This window comes from Mesoplodon bidens (assembly GCF_964165515.1).
Source record: "Mesoplodon bidens genome assembly, chromosome: 9".
NCBI lineage: Eukaryota > Metazoa > Chordata > Mammalia > Artiodactyla > Ziphiidae > Mesoplodon > Mesoplodon bidens.
The window spans coordinates 88,841,436-88,854,111 of NC_138166.1; the positions used below are offsets into that span (position 1 = coordinate 88,841,436).

At 39.6% G+C, this 12,676-nt stretch overlaps 1 long non-coding RNA gene across 1 annotated transcript; it reads right to left on the reverse strand.

Annotated features, from left to right (window-relative positions):
• Window positions 1-661: 661 nt before the first annotated feature.
• LOC308622612 lies at window positions 662-3,898 on the reverse strand. The gene is made up of 2 exons (XR_014016659.1): window positions 3,794-3,898; window positions 662-2,658 (listed from the first exon to the last, which is right to left on the reverse strand). It is a non-coding gene; the product is annotated as an uncharacterized lncRNA (long non-coding RNA).
• Between the last annotated feature and the right edge of the window lie 8,778 nt (window positions 3,899-12,676).

A 12,676-nucleotide genomic window follows, 5' to 3' on the forward strand; every position in this document is an offset into this window, starting at 1 on the left:
TTGTATACAGTTGAACATAAATAGTTTTTGTCAAAATATCTTACTATTTGGTTTGCTTTTACTTCCAAATTCTGGCCCCCAAAGTCAGCATGGGGGGGGGGGATAAAAATGAGCATAATATATGGCCCATACTTTTACATATGGCCCCTGTTTTTAAAGGTTCTGTGCCTTGTTTACCACTACATCACTAGGACCTAATAGAGTTGACAAGGCATAGCAGGCACTCGAGAAATATTTGTTCATTATTAATTAATTATTAATTAAATAACTAATTGATTAATCAGTCATTAACTAGTTAATATAGGATGTAAAAATCCAAATCAAATCAAATCAGTCAGTAGTGGATAAACAGAAAATGAGTGGGTCTGACGGCAGGTTCTGTAGTTCATTTAAGGAGGGCTATTGAATGAGGGCTGAGATTTTAGGGATGGCTTTCTGGTGGGTCTGGGGCTCAGGTAAGTGTGAAGGAGGAGAAGCAAGGTGACTGAAGTCCTTGAGACAGGAGGTGCAGGTCAGACTGGGCGGGGGAGTGGTTTGTGAGGCAAGAAGAGGGTGATTATGGATCACTGTAAAATGCCAAGCCAAGTTTTGACTTTATCCTTTTAGTGGTGAGATGATATTGAAGATTTCTGAGCAAGGAAATTCATGATGAAAGCAAAAGTTCAGGGCTAAATATGTATTTTTATTTTTCACATCAGAAGAGGTAATTGTTGAAAACATGAGAACAAGTGAGATTAAAAAAAAATAAAAAACCACTAAGATGAAAATGACCTCTCCCTCTCTGGTAGCTCAGTGTGACCCTCACTGTACAGAATTTTTTTGACAATACCTGCCCACTTTACTTTGTTTCTTTGAGAACCTGTGTCTGCCAGCAAAAGGCAAACCCCTTTATGGGAAGAGGCTCTACAGTGCCTTATACAGGACTGAGAAAAGTTTCAGTATGGGGAAGGTACTTCATGAATAGATAAATGAGCATTTAGTTCACAAAGCAACTTCATAGACATTTAATCTCATTTAATTCTTACATCTGCCCTGTGAAGTAGATATTATTATTCTCTAAGAGAGAGATCAGGCCTGGGTATGTCCACACTGTAGGAAAAGAAAGACCAAGTGGGAAAATCAGAGAGGCCGGAGACACCAGTCAGGACACCAGTGGCAGGGGCTATCAAAGACAGAGCCAAGAGGGCTCGGGGGCTGAGGGGCGGACTGTGCAGGATTCAGCTCCTCAGGGATCACAGACAGGACTGCTCAGAAGAGGGGGGCCTGAAGTCAAAATGTCCAGGGGCCAAGAAGAAGGGAAGTCATGGAAGAAGAGTCGGGGTGGAGGGCGACTGCATCATAAATTGATTATTTGGAGAAATTTGACATCGAAAGAAAAGAGAGGAGTGAAGCTGAAAGAAACAAGACCCAAAGGTGATTTTCCCCCAAGGCTTGGACATGTTTTTAGACCGAGGGCACTGACCAGTGGAGAAAGGGGAGAGCACGAGAGAGCATGAGGTGAGGTGCGGCTGGACAGCCTGTGTGAAGGAGACGTGGGAGGCTGCAAAGACATCTCAGGTCTCACACATGCTCTCTCGGTGGTACAGTGAGATCAAACCGCAGCAGAGCTTGATCAGTGATTAGATGCATCTAAGTTACGTAGCTAGTTTGCTTGTTCCAAACAGCCATCTTTCCCCATGTAGTACCAGACTCAACTATCTCTTTGAAAATATGTTTTCTCTTTTTTTTGAACCTTAAAAATAGTCTGCCCCCCAAGAGAAATCACTGCCTCTCAGATGACATTCTGTCAGGCCAAAGCTACAAAACCTCACCCAAAATAGATCAAATATTTTAAATATTTTCTTATTTGCACCCCTCACAAGTATGTCTGCAATGCAAAGCCAGTTATGAGATTGGCTTTTATTTTTTTCCTGAAATGAGAGAAGACATGTTTTCTGGTTAAAAGGGGACACCAGGTCTCACCACACAGTGTCGGTTGGATTTCAGACAGTCTTCGGTAAGCCTGGGACAGGAAGAGGAAACACATACAGCTGAATAAACACATGCGGAGCAAGGGGGTCTCTCTTAGAACTTGCCATCTGGGAGTCCATCTCGTGTACTTGTCTGAGCTTCCCCATCAGAACGGTGGTTCTTCAGAGGCCGTTGCAGGGTTTTTACAAGACTATAGAAGGCACAGAACATAACACTAAGCCTTGCAGGTAATAGGTGTGCAGGAGTTGGTTGAATGAATGAATGAAGCACTATCTGAGAAGAATCCAGTTACAGCTCTGAGTGACAGGAGGAATCTCTCTTGAATGTAACCTTTTTGCTTTCTTTGAGGGTAGAGCAAATCCAATAGAAATGACTGAGGGAAGAGTGGAAACCATAGAGCCATCGGTTATCCTCCCTAGCTCAAGAAATAGGGAGACAGAGGTTTCTTGCGGGCGACTGAGGGAATTGTCCAGTCCTGTTGGGTAGAGGTAGGGAAAGATAACATTTGTCTCAGATGGTCCTTCTTCCATCCACACTGGATCTTCTCTGATCACACGCTTTCCATTTTGTCAGGTCCTCACCCTTATCCCAGACAACCATGCCCCTCTTCTTCCACCTGGTGCCCCGAGAGACCAGCGCGTCTTTCTTCTTTGCCCCAGCACTGCAGGCTCTCACTTCAGCCACACCCTATTCATAAAAAAATCGGCATTAAGGCACTAAGGCAGGCTATGGCTTAAGGTGTTAGCCTTTAAGGGTAACTATTGCTTCTATAGTGTCAAAGCCTTAATACAAATGTGTGACTAAGTTGAGGACTTCACATTCAGGGCAGGTCCCCTCTCCCTGCTAATCAGGCTGACCCTGGTAAAGGGCACCACTGGTCTGAGGACAAAGAGGGGCAGTAACCTTTCCCAGTGTCCCATAGGTGACCAGACACTAGTGCCCTAGGGAGAGAGTTCTCATCTGTACAGCAGTTTCTTAAAAAAAAAAAAAAAAGTTTAAGGATAGTACAAAAGCTGTGTACATGCTTTGCAGAATTAACAAATGTAATAATTTTGTCATAATTGCTTCAGATCTTCTTTTATATGTTGTCAATAAATTTCAAGTTCTTTATTTTGTGGCTAGTACCATTTTCTCTCCCTTCTTATGGGCAACCACTATGTTGAATTTGGTGTGGTTCTAGTCCACCATTACATGTATTCATAAATAATTCATATGAATAGAATCATTCCAACTGCAACTTGCTTTTTTTTCATACAATTTGTTTTTGAGATCAAATACACCTAGTTCATTCATGTTAGCTGCTCTGTAGTATTCCACTCTACACTATAGTTTATGTAGCCTCTCCCCCACTAATTGCTGCTGGGATTTTTGCCAATGATATTACTATTACAGACAATACTGTATAAAGAGCTGCCTTTTATGTGTCTCCTTGCTAGATAATATGAAAGCTTCCCAAGAGGATATACCTAAAAATGGAATTGCTAGGCAGGGAATGCATATGCTAAACATCACTAGATATTGCCAAATCACTCTGTAAAGTGAATGTACCAATTTACTTTCTTATCCAAATGTATACACATTATCAACATTTAGTTTTTCAAAATTAAATGTCTTTTTCTTTACCAATTTGCTGGCTGTAAACTGGTGTCAAAGTTTTAATTTTCCTGGTTTCTAATGAGTTTGAGCATTGTTTCACGGTTTTTGGCCTTTGCATTTTTTCTTCTGTGGATTGTTATATCCTATTCCCATTTTTCACTGGGTTTCTGTGTGTGTGTGTGTGTGTCTGTGTGTGTTGCTTTCTCTCTCTCCCTTCCACACCCACCTCCATTGATTTTCAGGCATTCTTTGATATTCTAGATTCTAATCCTTTGTTTTACACATTGCACATCTTCTCTTGGCTTGTCTTTGTACTTTGTATATGGTGGCTTTTTTTTTTTTTCTTTTTTTTTTTTTTTTTTTTTTTTTTTTTGCGGTATGCGGGCCTCTCACTGTTGTGGCCTCTCCCGTTGCGGAGCACAGGCTCCGGATGCGCAGGTCCAGTGGCCATGGCTCACGGGCCCAGCCGCTCCGCGGCATATGGGATCCTCCCAGACCGGGGCACGAACCCGTATCCCCTGCATCGGCAGGCGGACTCTCAACCACTGCGCCACCAGGGAGGCCCGTATATGGTGGTTTTTGTTGAACAGAAATTTTTACATCTTGAAGTGACCAAATATTCTTTAGCTTAAATTTCTTTAGTTTAATTCTTACTCTATAGAAATATTACTTAGCTTTTTCTTGGTAAAAAAAAAAAAATGCTCCAAAATCTCAGTGGCTTATAACAAATGTTTATTTTTTACTCCTTGGTCAGTAGCAACTCTGCTGGTCCTGGCTGGGCTCACTGGCCCAACATAGCTCTTTGTGTCTCCTCTTCTGGGACTCAAGCTAAAGAGCAGCCACGATCTGGGCTGTATTGGATTCCTACGCTGCTGTAACAAATTACCACAAACTGGGTGGCTTAAAACAACAGAAATTTATTCTTTCACAGTTCTGGAGGCCAGGAGTCCAAAATCAAGGTGTTGACAGGGTTGTTGGCTTTTTCTGGAGGTGCTGAGGGAGAATCTGTTCCATGCCTCTCTCCTAGCTCCTGGTGGTCACTGGCAATCCTTAGCATTCCTTGGCTTGTACATGTATCACTCCAGTCTCTGCCTCTGCTTTCACAGCCCCTTTTCTTTTGTCACTTGTACATCTCAAATCTTCCTCTGCCTTTTTCTTATAAGGCACTTGCCATTGGATCTAGGACCCACCTAGATAATCCAGTATGATTTCATCAAGAGATTCTTAACTTAATTGCATCTGCAAAGATCCCATTTCCAAATAAGGTGACATTTCCAGGTTCTGGATGAACATATCTTTGGGAGGAGGGTGGACACCATTCAACCCATTCCATGGGACCTATTGTTATCATGGCAGAGGGCAGACACTCAAGGGTAAAAGCAGAATGTGATGCCTCTTAAAGCCTCCACTTGGGATGGACCCATCATCACTTTCAGCCACATCCCATGGTTCACAGCAAATCCCAGGTCAAGTCCTCCTACTGAGAGCACTGCAACAACACAAGGCAAAGGACATGAGTATTTAATCCCAGTCAAAGAGGAAGTGAATACTTGGCTACAACAATCCAATCTATTACAAACTACATTATTTTTGAACTCAAATAATACATGTGACTTTTAACAAAAAGCAGTCATCATCCACCTCATGCACTCCTGCAACTGATCCTCCCACTAAGCAATGAGTCTCGATGACTCCTTCTCAGTCTCCTTTTCTGGGCTTTAAATGGGGTGTCAGTTTCCACACCTCTTCTCTTCACTGTTTGCATCATTTTTTCAGGTTAACTTATTCCTGGTTTAAAAATACTATTTATAAACGGATGACTCTCAGGGGTATATCTCAAGCCTCATCCTCTCCCCTAAACACCAGATTTGTACATCCCACGACCTATCTGTACTTCCACTTGGAAGCCTCTGTTCATCTTAATATGCCTAACATATGTCTAGTATGATTCCCACCCCTCCTTGAAATTTATAACTCCCTCTCAGTGGTCCCCATTTCATTAAACAACACTACCACTCAGTTATTCAGACCATGAAAGGAGATATCCTTGATTTCTCTCTTTTTCTCACATCCCTCATCCAAACCATCCGTGAGTCCTGATGTGTCCAAAATTCAGTGCGTTCTCAGTCCCCCGACCACAGCTCCCCTAGTCCAAGGAAACACCTCTTGCCTATGAGGAGGCAACAACTCCCTCTTGCTTCTGCCCTTGCAGTCTCTCTGCCTAGTCTGCACAGGGCAGCCAGAGTGACTTTTTTCTGTCTGCTCAACATCTTCCAATAGCTTTCCATCTGACTTAGAGCAAAACCCAAAGTCCTTACCGTGGCTATAAGGCTCTGGGTGATCTGATCTGCTATTGGTGGTCACTTCTCCCCAGTTACTCTGAAATCTTTCTTATTTCTTTAGTATGCACCTGCTATGCTTGCAGTTGGGCATGCCCTTCCTTCATATATTCTCACTGCTTGCTCCTTCATTTTATTCACCTCTCTATTGAAAAACTTCTTCAAAGAGGACCTCCTGATTTCCTCTCTTCCTCTACACTTTCTTATTTTTCCTGTACAGCACTTTGCACCTCCTGATATTTATGTATTAGCTAGTGCATTTATCTGTCTCCCTTTATCAAAATGTATTTTGTTCACAATGAATGCCTAGAACATGCCCTGGCATGTGGGTGACACTCAATAACTATTTGTTCAGTGAATGAATGAACTATTGTGGGGGGAGTTGGTATTTACTTTCATATTCCTAACAATATACTAATTCTACTATTTATTAAAATTTCAATAGTAGACATTTATTATTGATTTCCTGCTAAACAAAATGAAGATTTAGCTCTCTTGTCTACCATCATCCATCCTACGAACATGTTCTTGCTCATTCTCCTCTGAAACTAATTACATCATCGTTGTTTTGGTGAAATCAATATGCAGTGTTTACATAATTATGACTATGTAAATTTTTTCTCACAGTTGAACTATATAGTATACAATAACCACTTTTCCTTTCTCATACAAATATTTTATTTTTCCTGAAATTATAATGACCTCAATCTTATATTTACTTATTTCCTATGTACCTATTATAAATGCTTTCCCCAAGAATATATCAGGTAATCTATCTACTTGTCTTTTTCTTAAAATATCCTTCCTGGAGTCCACTGTTCCAACCTCTACTGATTGTTTTCTTGACCAGCTATTGTCCTGGAATTTTCTTTCACCATCCTCATGGGACCACTTTCCCCTGTGTCATGGGTTTGCATCCTCTATTTTCTGATCCTTGTCTTCGAAGCTTCTTGGTTTCTAGTTTCAACCCCAACTTTTTTCCCCCTTTGCAGCATATAATCTCAAGAACTTAATAACTTCAGAATGAAATATGTTTTCATTCATTGTACTGGATGCCCAGTGGGCCCTTTGAATCTGGAAACTTTTGCCCTTCAGTTTGAGGAAATTTTAACATATTATTTCTTTTGTAGTGTCATTCCTACAATTTTCTGCAACACTCAGATGTTGGATATTTGATTGATTCTCTAATGTTCTTATCTTTTCTCTCCTTTTTTCCATCTTGTCTTTTTCTTCTACTTTTCTGCAAGATTATTCTAAACTTTATCCTCCATTTCTGGAATTGAATTTTTATAAATTTCTGTCATAGTATTTTTCATTTACAACAGTTCTTTCCTGTTCCCTGCAAATACCTTTTTACAGCACATTTCTCTTGTTTCGTTTCTACAGCATCTTCTCTTATCTCTCTGAGAATGGTAATTATAGTTTTCTTGAAGTTATATGGTAATTATAGTTTTCTTGAAGTTTTTTTTCCGTTCCTCACCCTGCCTCTTTTTCCTCTGAGTTTCTTTTTTCTGTTGTCCTAATCTCTCTTTCAGAGCCTTTCCTTAACTTGATGTTCAGTATTTAAGAGTGAGATGCTAAACAGCCAGTTGAAAGTTCCTGTGCACAGTTCACAAAAGGGCCTTGGGTGTTAAGACAGACATTTCCGGAGTTCCTCAGATGTTGTGCCTTTAGATTTTTTTCCGTGAGCATGCCAGTTTCCCTGGAGTGGAATCCCCCAGTTTCCTTTCTGTGGAGTACAAACCTGACTGTGAGAGTCCTGGAGCCCCGCAGAGTGAGGGGTCGGGGCTCAGTGTTCCTTGAGCAGACATTCATTTCAAAGTCTGTTTTCAGCACATGGCATCTTTTCTGTCCACTGCTTTGCCTGACATTCTGAGGCCAGCCTTTCTCTTCAGAAAATAAACTTCCAGTTTCTGTCTGGCTGAGGGAGGGGTGTGCATCTGGCTGGGGGGGTGGGGAGAGGAGTATCTGGGTTTCTAACTGTCCCTTACTCAGATTTTTAACCAAACCTGTTTTCTGCTCCATCCCTCACCCTCAGAGTTTCCCAGAGCTTCCAAATCCTGAGTTATTCCTGGTTTTGAGGCTTGAATCGGCTTCTTTCTTGTCCATCGGCCTTCCGCTCTACAGGGCCAGAGTTCAGTTTCTCATCTCTGGTAAGTCAATTATCAACCATCCATCCATTTTCCATATTTCAGAATTTGGCTGACATCGGATTATGTTGATTCCTTTCCAGCACTCTGCCCTGTAGGATTTATTTATGACTTTTTCTTTCTTTATTATTATTTTGATGAGGTTTGGGAAAGAGGCAGAAATAAATGAAGGTTGTGCATTTGATCTGAGGAGTTTAAAAGTATCCTCAAAATTTTTCAGTCTTTTCATTTGTACATTTTGTTTTTTATGATTTAAGAATCCTGCCATACTCTATCTTAAAAATATTCTCCTACAATTTTTCCTAACCATTTTCAAGTTTTGTTTTTCACATAGTCTAGTTTCTTTGGGTGTGGGTGGGAATTCTGAATCTAATTTTATTATTTTCACGTAATCAATTGTAACCTTACCATGGATAGAATAGTCCACCATTTTCCCCCTGATCTGTAATGCCTTCACTGTTATTTTTTAAAGTTTCCATAAATGCTTGGGACTGTTTTTAGGCTTTCTACTTTATTCTATTGGTCTGTTTGTCTTATGTTAATTAGAATTGCCCCATAAATATATTAGTCCTTTTTTTTAGACCTTTACTTTTCCATATGACTTTTAGGATTGTTTTGTCAAGTTCTACAAAATATATCATTTAGGGATTTTAGTTGGAATAATAAATGCATGGGTTAATTTGAGGAGAGTTTACATCTTTATGGTTTTTAGGTTTGCCATTTATAAAAGTGATATATTTCACCATTTAGGCAGGCCTTTTATGTCCTTAAATCCAGGAAATAAAAATTTTGTAATTTTCTTGCACATGTTTTGTTACATTTATTCCCAGCTAGTGTACACTTTTGTTAGTAATATGAATAACATATTTCCCCACTATATTTTAAAATGAAAGATGGCTGGTTACAGGAACTCTGGAGTTTTGCATACTGAACTTGATTCCAATAATCTTGCGAAATTCTTTTATTAGTTCTAATATATTTGATGATTCTCTTGAAATTTCTACATAGATAATCATGTCATAGAAAACAAAGACATTTGTTTTTCTTTCTAATTCCAATAGCTCCTATTTCTTTTTTTTCTATTTCTTTGTCTTGGTTAGGACTTCCAGCCCATTTTTTAATTGTAAAAGAGATAGTATTCCTTCTTGTCTTTTCATTGATTGTACCGGGAATACTTTTAAATATCATCATTAAGTGTGATGTTTGCTCTATATTTCTGGTAAATGTCTGTCATTATGTTTATAAAGATTCTATTGCTAGTTTTTTAAGAGCTTTTTTTTCTATAAGTGATTACTAATTTTACCAAGTATTATTTTTTATCTATTGAGATGATCTTTCTCTTTTCTTTTTTCTATTTTTTTAAAACTTTTAAACTGCTAGTAGTGTATAATATGTCAGTAGATTTTCAGATTTTGACCATCACAGCATTGGCCTTGTCTTCTTTTTCTTTGCACAGTTAGATTCAATGTGCTAATTCTTTCATCTATGTTCGTAAGTACACTTAGTCTAATTTTCTTTTCTTTTTTTTTTTTTTTACTGTTTTTGTTGTCCAATTTTGGTATCAACAGTCTACCAGTCTGATCTGAGTGTTTTATAAACTTGAGTCTCTGGACATACTTCATTTGAGGAACAGAAGGTGTGTGGGTTGGTTGTGGGAGCGTTGTTCTACTGTCTTTTAAAATGTTTGAAATATCTGTTCAATTCAATAAAGTAGATATTTTAAGCTGGAAGAATGTATATTTTTCATGGAACTCAATGAAGTGATTTTAATTTTGAATGAAAAAAGTATGGCCTGCTTTTACTTTCCCAAATTGACACACTAGCAAAATAAAATTGCTTACTACAGATCTACATGATTGCAAATACTCAGTTGGAACTGAAAAAAATACAGTGAATCATCCAGATGTTTCCAAATGTCTTTTTAGATTTGTTATGGTTTGATCAGGTAGATATATCCTACGCTAGGCAAGCTGTTCTTTATCTGGGATGATCCAAGTGGGAAATAAATTCCACAGAAATTTCCTATATAAATCCTGTATTTTTAGTGTCATTTACAAATGACTTCTGGAAAAAGTGACTACTATTCAAGTAAAGTTTCCCATGGCAGAGATTGGCAACGTATATCTCTTTTCTCTCTTTTTATTCCCTTTCATTTCTTTTTTATTCCTGCTTATTTTTTGAAAAGTAAAAGTAAAAAAAAAAATGAAAAAAGAATTTTTCTGTATCATGGTGTATATTACATGCAGTTTGTTAAATTATTCTTCCAACTATAGAGTTCCTGTACAATAAGTCTATTTTCAAATACACAAAATAGGCTGAATGCTCATCCACAAAACACTGTATTCAGAATTTATCTAGGGAAACATATGTCTCTTTTCTAAAGACATAATCCAAAAATATTTAGCCATTTATCTCCTAAAAACCATGCAAAATGCATGTCCTTTCCATGTTTCCTGCTGATAATATTTTCCCCATTCATAGCACAACTTTTCTTTCCTCTGGAAAGCTGGTACTTATTTTATTCATCAATGGCAAATTATGCCCTGATGCTGCTCAACCAAAGGGTATTACTCAAACAAGCAGGGAGAATTCTGCTTAGGATATAATCAGCAGTGGCCATGGAAAGCAGCACATTAAAACAGGCCTCATTGAGTTACGGTCCATACTGCCTGGAGATCATAGGCGCCAAACATCTCTGGACACAGGTCATATCTTCACACAGATTTCACCAGTTGAGTTGTTTTCAGAACTCACTGATGTCTGCCCTACAACGTCTTCAAGCTCAGCAGTTTACCAGACTACGAAGTGTTATTCTATCTTTACAACCTGTCCCCAGCAGCCCAAATGGGTTGTGTTCCCGAAGTTTATTCCCAAATCATTTATTTGGGATCAGAAAACATTTTCCCATAGGAACAATTTTATAAACAGTGGTGTTCCACACATGCCTGGTTGAACCACAGCATACTTGAAATGTAGCATTGACTGTCCTATACCCACAAGCCATTCTTTATTCTGCTTCCCTGGGAAAGTGCATTCTGAGTTTTAACTTGGGATGCCTGAAGTTCACCTCTCCCTCTGCCTGGCAGCCTTTGCTGTAGCTTTTTTTAGGCTGTGCTGCAGCAGCAGTTGGGAAGAGGGGATAGAGTAGCCTTCCCCCGGCAAAGATGAGTGTAGGTTGACATAGATGTCTCTGGGTAACTTGTTAGTACTTTAGGGCTGAGGAAGGAAGCCACCATAGGGATCAATCACTTCCCAAGCCTTCTGAGTGAGGCACAAAGGGCAGGGACTTTTTCCTAAGTAGAGGTCATTTCTAATTTGGATCTTCATAAATAGGGAAAGGCTTATACGGCAAAACCTAAGATTTTTGAAGACCATGCTTCTGGACTTGTAATTAGCCAGGGAAAATATTTTAACTCCTCTTAGCCAGTGATGAAACAGTCTCCAAACGCAGAGCAATACTGAACGAGGCAGAGTACCTAGAGCACCCAGACCCAGGCCTGACAAATAGGAAGCGCTCATAGTCTCTTGCTGTTGAATTAAGCACTGATCGACTAATTGCATGAATTCTATATTGAGAAGTATAAGACCACAGAGTATATGTACACATGGGCTAGTTAATTTCATTTCCATTCAGCATCTCCTAATTCTGAGCCTCTCATAGCACACATCCTACCCAAGGAAGAGTTGGTTGGAGTCCTTTCAAGAAGTCACTATAACATCAGGGTCATCTCTGTGGGCATATGCATCCGTCTACACCAGCTCCAAAGCAGGTGCTGGGTTCCTTCATACCCTCTCTGTTGTGCTTAGTTTCTAGCAATATCTCTCTGTTGCCAAATCTGAATAAACAAAGAGGAGGGGGAGGGAGAGAGAAAGGTGTTGTGGAAAACCAATGAGGATAGCCAAGCCCATAGGATCCTGCCTAGCTGAGTTTCTGGCAGCACACTCGTTCTGGCAAACATTACCTACTAAAAAAGACCTAAGTTTTTTTTTTTATTAGTTGTTTTTATAACACACGTAGACATATTTTAGGAGGCTGTGCCTCTTTCAGGTTGAAATCTAGCCTGTACATCAGACCTGAGTCCTAGCCATTTCAGGCTTTAAAATTACATACACAATTTAACTTCATTTTGTATGTATGACTACTTTTAAAAGAAATATGCTATCAAGGATCCCTCAATTAAAAAGCCTTCCCCACCTCCACCGCAGTAAACTTACGGACTGTTAAGTTTCATGGACCGTGCTTTCTTTTTTAAAGTTCCATTTGTGTTCTACAAGACAGCCTCTTTCTCCAAGATTAACATTTCTTATGATTGTTCCTGACAATGGATTCACTTCCAGAGGCCCTGCTAAGGATAACCAAAAAAGGGCATGTAGCAGGCTGGTTTTGGCAGCCTGCACGCAGCTTCAGAGCTTTTTAGGTCTTGGTTTTTCTGATGAGTGATTTCCTGAGCATGCCTAGGGAATGACAGGCATCTCCACAGGCAGGCTGCATCCACCTCGGCTGGGGTGTCGTCATTGGCTGCCTATTAGAAAAACTACAGGACAATGCATACCACCGATGCCGACTGTAAACATAGGGGATATGTGTTCACTTAGCATGGACTTCTGGGAGGGGCTAAG